General features: G+C 35.8%; 1 protein-coding gene across 1 annotated transcript in view; it reads left to right on the forward strand.

Moving 5' to 3' along the window:
• The window catches only part of CPA6 (carboxypeptidase A6), a 348306-nt gene that overhangs the window by 159364 nt on the left and 175896 nt on the right, over window positions 1–13046 (forward strand).

Below are 13046 nucleotides of genomic sequence, written 5' to 3' on the forward strand. Positions count from 1 at the left end.
CCCAAGCATTTTATAATATAGAATCTACATGTGAACATTAATTTCTCTAGGTGGGATTATCTAATGGATTTCTTTGTGCTCAGGCATGAGATTTTTTTTTAAGTGAACCTATTATTAACTCTTCCATGGGATACAGACTTTCAGAAAATTCAGCAAATATTTTAAACTGTCCTGTTTTTCTTGTGAATAGGAGATGAGTTTTAGCTACTGATTATTATCCTAGTTTTCCCTTCTGAAAGCATACACAGAGTGGGCATCAAAATCAAAGGGGTGTTTTAGAGAAAGGTGTTCAGGGAGGAAAGAAAGAACATGGATGTGTTCTTCCACCTGTGAAGACTGATTTAAAGTGAATTTAGTTATTCCATAGTTTCCTTATCTCATTCCTTAAAAATAACTAAGTAAAATCACTATTATTGTGCAGGGTCCTTTTGGTTACAAGCAGGACAGCTGACTCAAACTGACTCAAACTTGTCTATACAGTAAAATTTTTATATTACATAACAGGAGGTCCAGAGGTAGGACTAGCTTAATTGCTTGATTCAACAAGACTACTGAAGATGCAGGTTCTTTCTTTCTCCCCACTCAACAGTCCACAAAATCTGCTTCACTCAACAGCTCATCCCCTTCCTAATTACAGGCTCCCAGTGGCAAACAGTTATTCATTTCCTTGTTTACATTTGACAGGAAAATGACTGCCCCCCCAACCATGAAATAATAATCCTTCCCTTAAATTTGATTTGGCCAATTCATAACACATGTTAATCTCCACACTAACAAAATTTCCTGGGCACTGATTGCTCTGATTGGCTAATCAAGACCCATTCTTAATGAAAGTATGGAGTGAATATCAGAGCAAACCCCTTCTGCTAGGGCTTAAGAAGAGCAAAATAGATTTGGAAGAGCAGTCAACAGCATCCACAATGGTCATCTAGTCTTATACCACTGAAGAAAAGCATTAGATATCCTTTTCTACATCTGGGTAAATTGTGCCTTTAAAAGTATCGAAACTTAAGTGGGTAGGAGAAGAATCAATGAAACAAGATGGGATTGGGAGGGAGACAAACCATAAGTGACTCTTAATCTCACAAAACAAACTGAGGGTTGCTGGGAGCAGGGGGGTTGGGAGAAGGGGGGGTGGGGTTATGGACATTGGGGAGGGTATGTGCTTTGGTGAGTGCTGATTCAGACCTGTACCCCTGGGGATAAAAATACATGTTTATAAAAAATAAAAAAAAAATTAAAAAAAAAAGAACATTCCATATGAATCATTCCCAAAAAAAAAAAAAAAAAAGTATCGAAACTGTGTAACTTGTACCAATAGAGAGAATGCCTATACAGAACTTATTCTGAAATTTCCATTTTTGTTTTATATAAAGTCCTATTTATTAGTAGCTGTTACAAAAAATACCATCTAATGTGTGTGATAAACAGGTGCCAGCCTGAGAAGAGAGGAAATAGCTCCAAATTAAGAAATTGATCAATGGGGGTGCCTGGGTGGCTCAGTGGGTTAAAGCCTCTTCCTTCAGTTCAGGTCATGATCTCAGGGTCCTGGGATCGATCGAGCCCCGCATCGGGCTCTCTGCTCAGCGGGTTGCCTGCTTCCCCCCTCTCTCTCTCTGCCTAGCTCTCTGCCTACTTGTGATCTCTCTTTCTCTGTCAAATAAATAAATAAAAATCTTTTAAAAAATTAAAACAAAAAAACTGATCAATGATTAGATTCAAATACCCATGGAAAGGTCAAGAAACAAAATACCAGGAACAACAATTTAAAAAGGTTAAATAGATCCATAATAAAATAATGTTTTATTGTTTCTAATGTTCACAGTGGAACATACTTGGAGAAGCATAAGCTCTCAACTCTTGAAGTTCTACAGGAGGAGAATATGCTTTTCCTGTAGACATAATAACAGAAGTTACTATGCATTGAGAGTCTCTAACAAGTTAAGCATTTCCCAGATAATATCTCATTGGTACCATGAGTATAAGCCCATCACTGGCAGAAACTGCTATATCCCTAGCACCTACTGCCATACCAGGCATAGATGTAATTTTAACAAATGTCTCTGAATGAAATAAATCTCACAAAAACCTTATGCAACAATATATTGCTGTTTCCTCAGTTTAAGGATTAGGAATCATTGGCTCTAAATGTTTAAGCAATTTGGTCAATTGATAGAGCATGGATTAAAATCCAGCCTTACTCTCTTTTTTTCCCCCTACCTGAAGAGGAACTAGATGGGAGAAGATAAATCCATTGACTTGGAGATCAGATTTTTTTTTATTGCTTAAATATTCTTAGCACTAGTACATTTGTTAGGTCTTAAAAAAAGACATGCTCCAGATACATCAGATGATATCAGTTTATAGGAAACACAGGAAGAATGGAGACTATTTCCAAACCTGCCTCTGGATCCTAAAAGATCATTTGCAAAGGACAGTGTGTCCAGTGCCTATGATCCCTGCTTGAGAACCTTGCAATGGTGGTAATTGAGCTATTACCTGTGTCTATTGCCTTTGCCCCTGATACTGAAAAATAATTTTTTTTGTTGTTTCGAGTGTAAACTCCCCAAGATCTGACTACATCAGCAGTTAGTCACCGTCAAGTGAAGTGAGCCCAACTGGGTAGGACTCACTTGTCATTCCACCTGATCATCCACTGGCTGCCTTTAATTTCAATGTCAAACTAAGTGTGGTTACAGGGGAAGGAGTTACAAGATACCAGGCAAATGATACCTCAAAGGAAGACTGTGACAAGTCAGACATTCTTAAGATATCCAGGATGTCTGCTACAAGTAGTTTCCTCTTAAAAGAATCTTACGCGTTTTATTCAATGTATTAGAGTCTAATAGAACATAGAAGAGGGAGTTGTTTTAGTCAGGAACCCTAAGATATAAATATTGGATAAAGTGAAAATACACAAAAAATTCAAAAACCTCATAGGATCAAACATCTATATAGCCTTTAGTCTGTATTAGTTGTTATTCTAAGCACTGAATATGTGTCCTCCTTTTATCCTCACAATAACCCATGAACTAAGTACCAGGAACCCAAGTCTATAAATAGAGAGGTTGAGGCACAGAGAGGTGAAAAGCATTGCCTGAAGTCCTCCCAGCTAGTGCCGGTATCTTGTCTCCAGAGTACGGGCTTTCACCACCCTGTCATTAGTTTTATTAGGTAATTGAACTTTGTAGGAAAAGAGGGAAATTTCCAGATGCCAAACATTTGGAGGCAAAAAGCATCAGCTAACATGCAAAGAAAAAGCTGATACTCTGTACTTCTGGGGTCAGGACTATGAAAAGGGACTACCAAGTCTGAGGCTGGGATTCCAATGCCTATAACAGGAAGATGTGGAGAGCTTACAAGCAAGTTTATAAAAAGAAAGGGAACTTCAAAGTGTGGTGAAAAACTCCCTATAGATGGAGAAATGGAGGGCGGTTTTAGTCCACTTGAGATTTGGGTGATGGGAGATCACTGGAAAGTAGACACCCCCTGTCTCTACCATGTATGGGTGTGGTCTCCGAATTCACATTCTGCGTGAAAGATAAATTGCAATTAAGAGCTACCCTACAACCCAGCAGTCTCACTACTGGGTATTTATCTTAAAGATGCAAATGTAGTTATCTGAAGGGGCACATGCACCCAAATGTTTATAGCAGCAATGTCCACTATACCCAAACTATGGAAAGAACCTAGATAGGTCCATTAACAGATGAATTGATAAAGAACATGTGAGATATATGTATGTGTATATATATATATACATATATATATATGTATATATATATAAAATGGAATACTATGCAGCATCAGAAGAAATGAAATCTTGCCATTTGCGATGACGTGGATCAACTACACGGTATTACGCTGAGCGAAATAAGTCAATCAGAGAAAGTCAATTATCATATGGTCTCCCTGAGGAATTTGAGATGAGGAATTTGAGAGGCAGAGTGGGGGGCTTGGAGGATAGGGAAGGAAAAAAATGAAACAAGATGGGATTGGGAAGGAGACAAACCATAAGAGACTCTTAATCTCACAAAACAAACTGAGGGTTGCTGGGGGAAGGGGGTATGTGGAGAGGATGGTTGGGTTATGGACATTGAGGAGGGTATGTGCTATCGTGAGTGCTGTGCAATGTGTAAAAGCCTGACGATTCACAAACCTGTACCCCTGGGGCAAATAATACATATAAATAAACATATAATATGTTAATAAAAATAATTAATAAAAAAAGAAAAAAAAACATAAACCTATCTATAGACTCCTCAAGACAAGCTAAGCTTCATACCACCCTATAGAGACACTTTCACATGACTCCCATAGAATAAACCAAAATGTATTGAGTTCTTGTTCATACAGAGTTTAGAGCTTACTAAGAAATAAGTCACTAAACATGGGCGCCTGGGTGGCTCAGTGGATTAAGCCACTGCCTTCGGCTCAGGTCATGATCTCAGGGTCCTGGGATCGAGTCCCACATTGGGCTCTCTGCTTGGCAGGGAGCCTGCTTCTCTCTCTCTCTCTCTCTGCCTGCCTCTCTGTCTACTTACGATCTCTCTCTGTCAAATAAATAAATAAAATCTTAAAAAAAAAAAAAAAGAAAGAAAGAAGTCACTAAACAAATTGCAGTGAGTTCAATGAGTGTTGTGATGTATGCAAAGATGGGAGAATTTAGAAACAAAGTGACTAAAGTCATTCAAATATCAAGGAATGACTAAGGACATAGCCATTAAGCTATCATCTTCAGTGTATTTATTAGTTTGCTAGGACTATGGTAACAAAGTATTGCAGACTGGGTGACTTAAGCCATAGGAACTTATTTTCTCACAGTTCTGGCACTGGAAGTCCGAGAGCATGGTGTCAGCACAGTTGATTTCTTCTGAGGCCTTTCTTCTTAGCTTGCAGATGGCCGTCTTTTCCTTGTATCTTCACGGTGTTTTCCCTTTGTGCAGTTTTGTGCCCCAACTCCCTCCTTTTGTAAGAATACAAGTCCAACAGGATTAGGGGTCAAACCAATGATCTCATTTTAACTTAATTACTTCTTTAAAGATCTTATCTCCTAATAGATTCACATTCAGAGTTACTGAAGTTTAGGACTTCAACATGTGATTTTTTAATTAACATATAATGTATTATTTATTTCAGGGGTACAGGTCTGTGATTTTTCAGTCTTACACAATTCACAGCACTCACCATGGCATATACAACATAGAATTTTGAAAGAACCCAACTCAGATAACCACTTAGATATAATACATAACAAAAAATCTAGGTGATTTTAAGAAAACATGGAGCAAAAAAGAAAAACATGGGAGAAGGACTGAAAAAATATATCTTGTTCAGGGGGGAAATACAAAGACTTAATTCTAGACATGAAGTACGTTAAAATAAGTTTGCAAAACTTGTAAGAATTCACTAAACAAATAGACATAAGATGCATAGCTTGCAAACTACTAGGTAAAAATTGGCAGAGAACTGACTCCAAGAAAGAAGGAAAGGAGAGAAGGCAAGAACCCATAACAAATAAAAAATAAAAACCACACATGTGTACATGTTCTAATACTAGATAATGTATGTGCCTTACATTTTTATGCATATTAAGTTTACATTACAAAAAAGAGGGACACCTGGGTGACTCATTTGGTTGAGCATCTAACTTTTGATTTTGGCTTGGGTCATGATCTCAGTGTAGAGAACCCTGAGTGGGGCTCTATGATGATGTTGGAGCCTGCTTGAGATTCTCTGTCTGCCACTCTCTGGGTCCCCCACTCCACCGTGCTTGTGCTAGCTCAAAAAAACCACCAAATACAAAAACCACACATAATTAGGTAATATAAATAATGTGAATAAATAAAATTCTCTAGTTAAAAGTGAGAAAAATCTTATTAAATTTTTAGAAATTTAATCTAGCCTTATGATGTCTCTAAGAAACTCATCTGTTAAAAAAAAAAAAAAAAAAAACATAACAAAGACCTAGGCAAAACTGCCCCAGCCAATCATTTGGCAAAAAAGGAATTTAAACAGCATTAAATGAGCTATAGAAGTATTTTTCTAGAGACATTTTAGGATAAAAGCTTTAGTCCATCTAGAAGATACACTAGTCGATGAACTTATATATATATCTACAAATCATCAAAATATGTGAATTAGGAGTTTTTAAATTAAACTGACAAATCTCAAATCACAAAAGATATATTAAAATTCTATAAAACATTGTCAAATTTGGGCGCCTGGGTGACTCACAGGGCCTCTGCCTTCAAGCTCAGGTCATGATGTGGGTCATGGGATCAAGGCCTGCATTGGTCTCTCTGCTCAGCAGGGAGCCTTCTTCCCCTGTCTGTCTCTGCCTGCCTCTCTGCCTACTTGTGACCTCTCTCTCTGTCAAATAAATAAATAAAATCTTTAAAAAATAAAAAAAAATTAAAAATTGTCAAATTTGACAATAAGGAAAGAAGATTTAAATAGCATAATTAAACCTACTAAAAGGAATATATAGAATTTAACATTTCTCAAAATAACTCTTCACTATGGAGAAACTAAAAATGGCAATTATCCCATTTGTAATTGTGTCAAAAATAACAAAATGCCTATAAATCAAGTTAACCAAGGAGGTGAAAGGTATATATAGAAAACTATAAGACATTAATGAAAGAATTTGAGTAAGACACAAATAAGTGGAAAGACATTCCATGTTGATGGATTGGAAGGTTTAATATTGTCAAAATGTCCATACTTCCCAAAGCTGGCTACAGATTCAGTGCAATCCCTATCAAAATACCAATGGCATTTTTCACAGAAATAGAATTTAAAAAATCTAAACATTATATGAACTGAGACCTCAAAGAGCTAAAGTAATTTCAAGAAATAAGAACAAAGCTGGGGGCATCAGACTCCCTGATTTCAAAGTGTACCACAAAGCTGTAGTAATCAAAACAGCATGGTATTGGCATAAAAACAGACACCTACATCAAAGGGACAAAATAGAGCACCCAGAAATAACCTACATATATATGTCAATCAATAATGAGAAAATAACCAAGAATATACAATGAGGAAAGGGCCATCTCTTCCATAAATAATGTAGGGAAAATTGGACCATTACCTTACACTATACATGAAAATTAACTCAAATGAATTAAAGATGTAAATGTAGGTCCTGAAATCATAAGACTCCTGAAAGGAAACCTAGACAGTAAGACATAGGTCTTGCTGATGATTTTTTAAATCTGACCCCAAAAGCAAAAACAAAGGGGGGTTACATCAAATGGAGCTTCTGCACAGTAAAGAAAATCATCAACAAAATGAAAAGTCAACCTACTGAGTGGGAGAAATATATTTGCAAACCACCTGTCCCATGAGTAGCTAGTATGCAAACCATAAAAAATTCATACATTTCAGTGGCCAAACACTAAAAATGGGCAGAAAATCCAGATACATTTTCCAAAGAAGATATACAGATAGCCAACAAGCACATGAAAAGTGCTTAACATCATTAATCATCAGGGTAATGCAAATCAAAACCAAAATGAAATTTCACCCCCTCTCTGTTAGAACGACTTTTATCAAACAGTGTTGGCAAGGATGTGGGAAAAAAAAAAAATTATATTAAAAAAAAAAAAAAAGGAAGCCCTTGCGTGCTGTTTGGGGAGTATAAATTGATACAAGCGCTATGGGAAATAATATGGAGGTTCTTCTAAAAAGTATAGCTACCATATATATGATCCAGCAATTCCACTTCTGAGTGTTTATCAAGAGAAGAAACACTAACTCAAAAAGATATCTGCATGCCATGTTTACTGCAGCATTATTTATATGCAATAACCAAGATATTGAAACAGCCCAGGAACCATCAGTGAGTGAATGGATGATCTTGCTATTTGTGATGAGAATGAAGTCTGAGGGCTTTGTATTAAGTGAAATAAGTCATAGAAAGACAAACACTTTAATCTTACTCATATATAAAGCCTAAAAAAAAAAAAAGAACAGATTGGTGGCTATCAGAGACAAGTGATGGGGTGTGGGAGAAATGGGTAACTTTTTTTTAATTTAAGTATGTTGAATTACAAAACCCTGAAATCACCTGATACCATATCACTAGATCTGAATATCAATAAAAATATTCCCTATTAAAACATGAGTAACAAAGTAGATCTAAAGAAAGAAGTACATAATACATAAAGATAGAATTTATTCATAAAGATAGAATTCATAAAGATAGAAATTATGATATATATACACATACACACACATATAACATCAATAAAAGCAATGATGTTTTTAAAATTTTTTATTTTTTTAATTTCTTTTCAGTGTACCAGAATTCATTGTTTATGCACCACACCCAGTGCTCCATGCAATACATGCCCTCCATAATACCCACCAATAGGCTCACCCAAATTCCACCCCCCACTTCAAAACCCTCAGATTGTTTTGCGGAGTCCATAGTCTCTTATGGACTCATCTCCCCCTCCAATTTCCCCCAGCTCCCTTCTCTCCATCTCCCCATGTCCTCGGTGTTATTTCTTACACTCCACAAATAAATGAAACCCTATGATAATTTACTCTCTCTGATTGACTTATTTTACTCAGCCTAATCTCTTCCAGTCCTGTCCATGTTGATACAAAAGTTGGGTATTCATACTTTATTTTTTTTTTGGAGGTAAAAATGAATCATTTATTTAAAGGTTTTAAAAAATTGGGGTATATAAAATTTCTGATCATTACAAAGATTGCAAAATATTCATTTTTAGAATAGATTTAATGTTATATATGTACACATCTAAAAATTATTTTAATAGATATATTGAAACCAATAACCTATATATATATACAATTATATACATATGTGTTTTTTTAATATATACTAAGACTAATGTCTTACAAGGGAAATTCACATTATATTAGTCCTAATAACATTACATGAGGGATCTTTGAACTCAAAACATTAATAATTGATGATTTTAATATACTACATAATGTCCTATAAATGAAAGATTATTATATGTAATTGTAGTCATATATATAATAGTTTAGGTAGTATACTAAATCTCCCTGGCTGCTCAGGAGTTTTCACTTGCATATTTTTTTTATTTATTTTCAGCATAACAGTATTCATTATTTTTGCACCACACCCAGTGCTCCATGCAATCAGTGCCCTCTCTAATACCCACCAGCTGGTTCCCCCAACACCCCACCCCACCCGCCGCTTCAAACCCCTCAGATTGTTTTTCAGAGTCCATAGTCTCTCATGGCTCACCTACCCTTCCAATTTCCCTCAACTCCCTTCTCCTCTCCATCTCCCCTTGTGCCCCGTGCTATTCATCCTTTCTGATGGAGGCATAATACTCCATAGAGTATATGGACCACATCTTCCTTATTCATTCATCCGTTGAAGGGTATCTTGGTTCTTTCCACAGTTTGGCAACCATGGCCATTGCTAAAGCAATGAGCTTTAAAAGTAAAAAAAAATCATTGAAAAGTCTGAATAAAGAATTTACATTTAAAATCCCAAATAACATTCGGGCATAAAGGGGGGGCAAATATACAGATAAAGATAAGATGTTTTAAGTTATAAGACATTTTAATTGTTATAATTTATATAAGAAAATGGATGGTTTTCCAGGAAGTGTAAATTACCAAAATTAACTCCAAAAGCCTGGAAGAAAACTGAATAGACCACAAAGTAATTTAGAAGGTAGATATCTAAACCCCAACTGCAAAAAAAAGTGAAGAGTTCATCCCACCTTGAATAATTTTATGGATGTAGTCTACAAAACAATCAGGGACATAGTTTCTGTGTCATTCAATTTGTTGAGGCATATTACAAAGGTGGGAAATTTCAAATTCCATGATGATAGCTTAATGCAGATATCAAAAATCAAACAAGGATGATTCAAATAACTATTTTTGGTTTATAAAAAGTTTATTTTTTAAAATGTCTCTCTTATGAATATAGGCATGAACTCCAAAATAAGGTACTGACAAATGGAAATCCAGCCATTTATTTTAAAAAGTGTTTTAAAAGTTGTGTTAAGTAAAAAATAAATGTTAAGTAAAAAATAAATGTTAAGTAAAAAAATAAAAGCAAATTAGTGTTACAAAATGCTGTGAAACCATCGTGTGAGTGTGCACTTGTGTAAATGTAAAAGAGTCAGGAATGGGTCACAAAAAATAAGCAATGGCCACTAGAGGACAATGGGAGGTTTGGTGTGAAAGAGAACTGGGAGGGGAACTTTATTTTGTATCTGCAGTAATATTTTCATTTTTACAAGCATAGATTTATAAACTGGTTCTGTAATTTGCAAAGAAATTTAGAGTTTAATAATGGAATCAAATAGTGAAAGTTCGTGCCAGACCCAGAGGGCAAAATCTGGAGGTTCAGATCTTTGTCTTTCCAAAGAAGTCTGAGAACTCTCCAACTGCCCATAAAACACATTCTTCTGTAGGTGTTGCAGTCAAGACATAGCAATAAATATGGCAGGCATTGGCTTTGAGCAGCATAGTCTTAGAACTTTAAAACGCGAGTTAGTTTATTGCCCACTCCTTTGATGAGTATACTGAAGCCCAGACAGATTGTAAAAGGTTAGAGAAGGCGCTCTCTTGCCAAATACTCTTCTCTGGGTGCATATGTTCTCCTTATGCATTTAACAATACTCTTTAAATTGATTAAACGTGTTTAATAGGGCATTCATGTGGTTGCTACTATGCACTGGGATCAGTAATCAACTTGCAACCTGGTGCTAGCATTATAGCAACATAACCTTAATTGTCCTGTAAGGCAAGAGGATAAAATTTAGGTGTATCGTGAGTGAATACAGAATTACTGGGTGATTAGTTATCTGGAATATTCTTCATTTATATAACATCCTTAAATGGTGATTTAAAAGATCTATGCTCCCTATGAAAATGTTACATAGGTTCCCATTGAAGTATCTGATTTACAAAAACATACACATACGAGCAGCTGCTTGCCGTTAGCTCCCTAAATTTAACCCTTATGCAGATCTTTGATTCTCTCAACTTAATCCCAAAGGGTAGCCAAAGGGCCTTAAATTGATGTTGCCACCTAGCGGTTGAAAAAAAAAACCGCATCATTTATTAGGAGCGCCTCTCCATTCACCTTTGATGTGCATAGCTAGTTTATCTCCGAGTTCCAGGAGCCACTGTACTTGCTGAAACCTTCCTGTTCATAGTACTGAATTACTGTTCGCCACTTCAAAAAAAAAAAAAAAAAAGACTAGCTATCAGGTCTAAGGAGAGCAAGTTTTCTGTTTGATAGAACAAATGGGGCATTTGGAGGGTATTTGGTTTTGCATGCTGAATAGGGTACTCTTGTTGGTTTTGGTTACTGGTTAGTCTAATAAAATTTATGGATTTACAAAATACATTACATGGATTTTCCTAAATAAATTTCCCTATTCTCTTTTCTCTGATAAGGAATCAAATATTAATAAACACATTTCTCAAGTCACACCTGAGAATTTCTACAAGTTGTGATGTGAACTTTTTGTGATAAAAGTGACAAACATGGGCTTGAGTAATCACTTTCAGAGGTAAATTATCCTAGGCATGGTCACCTTTTATTGTATACTCACAGAACAGGAACTAATTACCACGTTGAATTATCCATCATTTAAAAAAAAAAAGAACTTCCTATGACTGAAACAGCTACAGATTGCATTCTTTGCACTCTTGAGGAGCTGATATAGTCGCAGATGGAGGTTTTTTCAGCAAGCTGTCAAGTGATCCATCCTTCAGAAACAACTGTATCACCCAGCAGAGTTGCCTTTCTCTGCCAAGAATTATATTGGGTCAGGTGGGAGAGGCCAGGATATGATGAATCCAGGAAAAATAAAGGACAGAGAACTGTGTACCAGAAATGAAAAAGAAAAAAGGTGTAAATTACACTTAGATTCTGAAGATCATATTTGGAGTTCTTTCACAGTGGCTTGATGATTTTGTTCCTTGCCACTACTTTCTTTTATTCTTTCTGGAAAAATAGACTTCATGGCATTGATGCTATTGATGCTGAAGGGCGCTTTTGTGTGATTTTGAGGAAACTAAAATGACCTGTTAGGATAGTGCCCGGAGCATACTAAATTATCAACAAGCCAAGGGCCTTTAGATGCATAGATAAAGAAGATAAAACAGCATTATTTGAAATAACAAAGCTAAAGTGATTGGAAATGAATGCATAGCCTTAACCAATAATTTACAACAAATCTGGAAGTCTCCCTTGGGACTCAATGACTTTCATATTAATCTTATCTAGCCTTGGATACTGCTATTCATCTAAGTAGTAAAACCATGGAAAAGTATGCATATTCCATTCTTACTCCAGTATACCTTTGAGGTTGAAGAGATAAGTTGTGAGTGAACTGCTAGAGTTTTTGTGGGTGCTCTTTGTGTGTGTCTTTCTTTGTGTAGTATTAATAATCTATTTTATCTTCAGTCATTGTAAAATGCTGTAGAGGGTTATGAAAAATATTCCTGTTCCACTCTATTTAGTACAGGGAACTCTTACATTTCCTCTAGAAACCAATTGTCCTCAATGATCTCCTTTATACCAATCTATTAATAAATACTTAATAACTGTACTCTATGCAAAACATATTAGGATACTAATCTTATACTCTATGCAAAACACATTGAACCAGTTTTGCTTAGTATGTACTAGAGCTTGCTTTCCAACCTGTCCACATCAAGATATAACTACAAATAATAACTGCTGTCTAACACACCTTTGGGGGAAGTCACCACTATAGAGAACTCTCTGGCAGATAGCATGACTCATCCAGTCTTCTTAGACAATCCCAGATCTTTACTGAAATAAATTTTAGAGTGTTCAGATATAATTTCAGCTGTGGCACAATTTTAAGCGGTAAAAAAATTTAAATTTTTATCACTTAAAAATTTTTATAGCCATTGATATCTTGTGGGACACATGAAACTGTTGGTGGCCCTCCAGCTGGCCCCGTATGCACTTGGGGAGCTCTGTACTACAGAAATAAGATGGCCAATAGAGATGAGCTTATCTTTACTGTTCTCAGTGT

The sequence above is a fragment of the Mustela putorius genome, unplaced genomic scaffold (genome assembly GCF_011764305.1).
Source record: "Mustela putorius furo isolate JIRA1106 unplaced genomic scaffold, ASM1176430v1.1 tig00000151_pilon_pilon_pilon, whole genome shotgun sequence".
Lineage (NCBI taxonomy): Eukaryota > Metazoa > Chordata > Mammalia > Carnivora > Mustelidae > Mustela > Mustela putorius.